The 6,256-nt window shown below is 33.0% G+C and overlaps 1 long non-coding RNA gene across 1 annotated transcript; it reads left to right on the top strand.

Moving 5' to 3' along the window:
* Positions 1 to 221: 221 nt before the first annotated feature.
* LOC145113555 (uncharacterized) lies at positions 222 to 1,871 on the top strand. Its single transcript, XR_013710798.1, has 4 exons — positions 222 to 550; positions 660 to 789; positions 886 to 1,035; positions 1,667 to 1,871. It is a non-coding gene; the product is annotated as an uncharacterized LOC145113555 (long non-coding RNA).
* The last annotated feature ends 4,385 nt before the right edge of the window (positions 1,872 to 6,256 follow it).

The following is a 6,256-nucleotide window of genomic DNA, read 5'->3' as shown; positions in this document are numbered from 1 at the left end:
AGAGAAAAAACGCGCTCAGTCATAAAAATGAAAGGAGAGATACGTCGAATTTTTTTAAAACCCCCGCTTTTATCCCCAAAATCTTAAAGAGGGAAAAATCCCTCGCTCACATGAAAATCAGAAGAGCCCTAATCAATTGCTCTCTATCTCTCTTCTCAATTCTACATATCACCATCCCTAAACTCGTTCCATTTTCTCCTTCCTAAACGATACGGTAGCAGTCCCGAACGAAAGTCACCCTTTTCCCTTCTTAAAAGAAATTCATACCGCTCTTTCTCTCTCTTCTTTGATACGAACATAGTGGAAGGGAGGGGAAGCATGATTATGTTATAGAGGTGGTTGTAAGGGAGGTGATTGTGAACGGAGTGACGATCTTGATGGCCACAATAGTCAATCGATGACTGTACATATGGATTCTTTCCATCTCAAAATTCTTCTCAGTATCCGGCCCTAATTTCATACATTTCCGGAAAATCAGGAGCTCTAAGCATATCGACGACCCATTTAGGGTGAAATTCTTTCTAAGTTTCTTTTGGCTAGCGAACAAAAGGTAATATTTTTGTTAATTTCTCTATATAATTTTAGATGTTTGTGATTCTGATGAAGAAGATCCAAATGTGTCGACGGTGACCCACACGTGGTTCTCGACGGTGACGCAGCCCCACCATCGAACGAATACAGGTTTCTCGGCGACGGGGATGCAACCCTAGATCGGACCAGCACATGCTTCATAATAGATGTGAACTTACAAATTGCTTATCTCTCTTGGGAAAAAGGAATCACAGAATGGTAATTTTTTTTTCTATTCATTGATTAATTCATTCCATTTTCGAAATTAAAAGTTTTGTAGCAATCTAAAAACACTTTCTTTTTCGTTTTTTTCAGGAAAGCTATGGACAAAGGAAGGAACGAATGAGGAGGAAAGAGATACAGAGAGGATGGACAAGAGAGATAGAAAGATGACTGATATCTCACTTCCAAGATCGATGCGGTTCTTATTGTTGTTGTCCTTAATTTTTGAACAAATATTCACAGGTTTGTTTCTCATATCCGTAAATCACTATGATTTCCTTAAATCACTTAGATTTATGTAAAAATAACGTCATGTGATTATCTTTAAAGATTGATTTAATTTTATGTATGTGGGTTTTGTTCTAAGTCGTGATATGATACGTGTTCTAGGGTGTATGTTGATTCTTATATTTGTTTGTGTATGTGTTTGGAACAGTTTAGTTGTTTCTGAATCTATCATAACCTGTATTTCTCTTGTATACTTTCATGATGTATTAGGTATTGTATTATGAATAAATTGAAGAGGAAATAGTTGTGTTAAAACAAAAGAGGAGCCAATGAAATCTTGTTTTCATAGCATGTTTCATTTTATGATCCATACTATATTTGTTTCAAGACTTTTAAGAACACGGTAATATAAAATATGGAGAAGACTATGATCTGATCTATGAGTTATGCATCTGTTAAAAGTCTAACTAAAGACCATATGTTTCTTTTATGTTAGATTTTTACATGTTTTGGCTAACATAATGATTTTAATAAGCCTAATTCTCATTTTCTTATTTTTTCTTTTAACTTCTTTGATTTCAATAAGCATGCACAACCTACAAATATCAGTTATAATTATTATTATTTTTATATTTGTTTGGTTCAGGATGGAGCACAATCACATGGAGTTGCTACAAAATCTCGCAATCCGTTTGATTTTTGTAATGTTGTTGATCTTGAAGTTAGAAACATTATGTTTTGAGTACTAGCACGATTTAGACTTATTATTTTTTCAAGACAATTGTGTTTTAGTTATTGAGAATATTGTTATAGGAAAAGTTTGAATTGAAGTAAAGATGTTGTGTTTTACATTTATTATCTTAATTGTCTTATTGTTGTTTTATATTTCATTTAAAATTAAAAAAATGGATTTAATTTATTAATATAAATTTTTTTGTTAAAAAATGTCACTAAAAGCATGAAAAAAATTAATTATTTTTGTAGTTAAATAGTAGCATAAAAATAGTGACATTAAAACCTACAAGTTTTTTAGTGGTATAATAAAAAAGTGCCACTAAAACCAGATTAGTCTGCAGCGGCACAACCAAAAAGTGCCACTAAAGGTCTTTAGTGGCAGCTCTTTTAGTGGCACTTTTTTTTGTGCCGCTGATTGCTAGGGGGGTCTTTAGTGGCACTTTTTCGGTTTTTAGTGGCATTTTTTCTATGCCACTAAATGTCATTTAATTTGTAGTGAAGCAACAGTATCATCAAAATCAAATAGTTCAGAATCATATGCACTTAAAGGAATATTAAAAGTTTGAAGAATAGAACGTACCTTTGTTGACATGGGTGATTTATCTCCTCCTTTGGTCATAAAACAACGACCAATCACTGCTTCGTTACTTTCTTCCTCATACTTTGCATACATGGCACCATGCGTAGGATTACACATTTCCTCATCATCCGAACCTGATGATCAAATCTGGTAAGTTCCTTCATCATCATCCTCACTCTTCGCCACCAGAGAAGTTCCTTTCGCTTTTGCCCGAACTTCTTCTAAACGCTCCACATAGTATGCTTCGTCCTTGACTCTATTCTTCTTTTCATCTTTCTTACGAAGCATACAATCATTCGCCATATGATTAGCTCCGTGACAGTAGTGACAATCAATTCCCGAATCTCCTTTAAGTTTCTTCTCAGCTTTGGATTCATTAGTCTTCGCTTCATTTTTCTCAAACTTTTTCTTTTCCTCACTAGCTGACTTTTTAACGAAACTTCCTTTAGCATCACCTTGTTTCATCTTTGGATTGAACGGTTTCTTGAAAAATTTCTTTACTCGATTGTTTGAGTAAAAAGCAATCGCCTCATCATCTGAATTCATAAGAAGTCCTTCTTCATCAGAATTCTCTTTTTCAATCGACTCTTTCTCAGTTACTTTCGAAACAAGTGCCATAGGACCTCCTAAACTTAGTTTCGACTCTTCTGCCATCTCATTTACCTCTCGTTCGTGAGTTTTCAGAAGATTGTACAAGTCATTCAAAGATGAATTATCAAAACTTGATTGTGTTTTTACCATCAAAGTAACACTTCTCCATTCCTTTCGAAGCTCCATGATGAAAGTAAGGTTAAACTCCATTGTTGACCTTGTAATCCCAAAGCGATTACACTTGTAAATAAGTTCATTCAAACGATCATAGTAGCTTTCAATTGTTTCGTTGTCTTTTTGCTTGAATTCCTCCAACTCAACCAAACATTGCTTGACTGAATTGATCTTAGTTTTCTCTCTTCCTTGAAACTTTTCTTTGAGATTGTTCCAGACGTCTTTTGCAGTTGTACAGCTTCTGACATAGTTGTACACAACAGGAGGCAACACACCACGCAATTCTATCATACATCTTTTCTCAAGCTTTCTTCAGCCTATCAGATTGGTCAGTAACACTTGAAGTTTCAGATGGAGATCCAATTTCTTGAACATTTGGTGGAGGAGTACCATTTCCAGTAATACATGACCAAAGCTCCTCATCCAGCCCGTTCAAGTAGCCTTGCATGCGATCAGCCCACTGATCATAGTATTCAAGATGAGCATAGGAATCTTAGTTGAAGATCCTAGCAGATGAGAATAAGAAATCATTGAATTCAGGTTGAAATTCGCCATGAACGTATGGATTTTTCAGAAAAACTTAAGAGATTTTGAAAGCAAATTGCTGAAACGATCAGAGATTTCAAGTAGAACACTCGATTCAACAAATCAGTTGCAAAATCGAATCACAACTGTAGATCAAGAACAATTTTCACAATTAAAGGTGCGGAAACTTTTGAATCAAAAAATTGATTCAAAAACCTTTTGATTCAGAATGAAAATCAGATCGCAGAGATATGATTCCTGCTCTGATACCAATTGATGAAGTATTGAATCGAATAATGAAAGTAGAATCAGAGTTACGAGAATTAAGAACACCGAGAGTAAATAAGATCTTGTTTCAGCTCAATTATGCTTCACAATTACAAAGAGAGAAATAGACAAGACAGACTCCCAAAACTCTTATCTAACTCTAAGTAACGTTTCTTATTTATAGGAAAACAGTAAAGCATACAAAAAATACTAAGGCAAGAATTCGGCTTCGACTAAAAGGTGCCTTAGTAAATACATAATAAAACTAACGAAGACATCTATTACACATACTTCGACACATTACAATATATTTTCGACCTTACACATTGAAGTTAAGATATCTTGAGCAAAAGTGGTATATAGAAGAACTTTTATCCTGAACACAAAAATGATTGAAATACCAAGGTAATCTCGAATCAACTATAATCTGTTCTTATGGATTCAAAGGACAACCACTCAAGCTCTGATACCAATTGTGAGAACAAGGATCTGATTACGCAGGGACAAGGTTTGAAAACTCAAACCTTGATTTAATGCTTAAGATCAGTGTCTCCTTCTTATTGATAGTTCCAGTCAAGTCTGGCAAGACCAGTCAAGACTAAATATGAGTATCAACAAAGTACTTCAAGTATTGAATATGAGACTATGAATATGATCAAGGTAAAGACAATAAATGAACACTGGGAATGTTTGAAAGAATGATTTGAGAGAAAGGTGCAAGTGAAATAAATGTGAAAATATCTATCTTTGGAGAAAAACAACCCGCCATTTAGTTTGTCATTGAATGCTCTTGAAATAGGAGAACAAGTTACATCGTACAAACCAAAAACATACATAGGACTGGATAATAGAGTTACTCCTGTCACTCTGATTATCTAAGTTGACAAAAGAGACTAAGTTCTATGATACGTTACATCAAACTAAATGACAAAAGTAATTAATACATATTGATAAACTGATTTCGGAAGCATACATCAACACTTGAATATTTTCTCTATTCCGGACACCAAATGACTTCGGACCACAGCTGACTTCGGAACACTCTTCACTTCGAAACTGACTGACTCCGGAACATCCAAAAGATAGAGATTGCTAGAGTTCACTTTCAGGTTCCAACAAAAACAACTAAAATTAATGAGTAAATTCGACTGACGGGAATACACCAAATAGATCATGTTGCCTTTTCTTCCACATCGATGCAACTTCCTTGTGGTTTCCATGTTATAAAATAGTGAAATCATGGCATAATACAAACTACCACGAACTCGTGAGTTTGATCTCATATCTGTTCGAAAAAAGGAATTAAAATCTTCAACCTTCGAGCAAGGGTTAAGAAAGTTTTTCTTACAATAAATATGTAATATGAGATTTCTGATATCTCATTCAACTTCTTCCTTATATCTTGCATCAACCTGCTAATACTCCCATCCCCGATTTCCATAAAATCAGTGAAGCACTTGTTTCTTTTTGCAACTAAAGATAAATATTAAAAGATTTCTAAGAAAATTGATGAAAGGAAATGAAAATCACAATCAACCCGAAAACTAAGAATCATGAAATCTATGAACAAGGATAAACTTTTGGGGTGGCCGATTTTGTGAGATTTAATAACGTCTTGGTGTCAGTTTGTTGTAATTTTTGGCTTTTTGCTATTTCTTAGTTGGCACTGACGGTGCAACGAGCTATTCGGTTTTTAAATTTTCTTTTATCTTTAATTTTTTAATTATTAATCATAACACAAGTCAAAAAAAGTAGATGTGACTTGGCTTCTATTCTTAGGTCCATTTGTCTAGTATATCGGTTACAAACTTATAAGTAGATGTGACTTGGCTTCTATACTTAGATCTATTTGTCTAGTATATCAGTTACAAACTTATAATTGATAAAATACATGTTATTTTATTTTATTTTTCTTTCTTTCCAATTTATATATTTTGTATATATTTTTTACCATAAACATAATATTTTTCTTTCTTTCCCCTTCTTTTAAATTAAGTAGGCGAATTTCCGTTGCGTAGGTTAAGATTATGTAGTTGTTAATATTAACTACGAAATAATAATTCTTATATTAAGTTGATATGCAAAATTGTAATTTTTTTGAACAATATAATAAGATAAACCTATATTGCAATCCAAATGGCCTCTACATACGGTTTACGTATGAATATAATTAAATGTAATTTTTTATGTAGTGTTACTTTTAAATATTTATTTCATTAATTAATTTAAAAATTATTTATTTGATTAAATATTATTTTTAACTGTTGTTGTGGTTAATTAATTAAAAACCTTATTTTAAAACATTTATAATAAATGGATCATAAGCGTTTTTGGTAAATATTAAGTAAAATAAAAAACATCATT

Source organism: Lactuca virosa, chromosome 5, assembly GCF_052849685.1.
Source record: "Lactuca virosa cultivar CGN04683 chromosome 5, Lactuca_virosa_CGN04683_v6, whole genome shotgun sequence".
Lineage (NCBI taxonomy): Eukaryota > Viridiplantae > Streptophyta > Magnoliopsida > Asterales > Asteraceae > Lactuca > Lactuca virosa.
The sequence above is the reverse complement of the archived record's forward strand: the minus strand, read 5'-3'. Positions and strand labels throughout refer to the sequence as shown.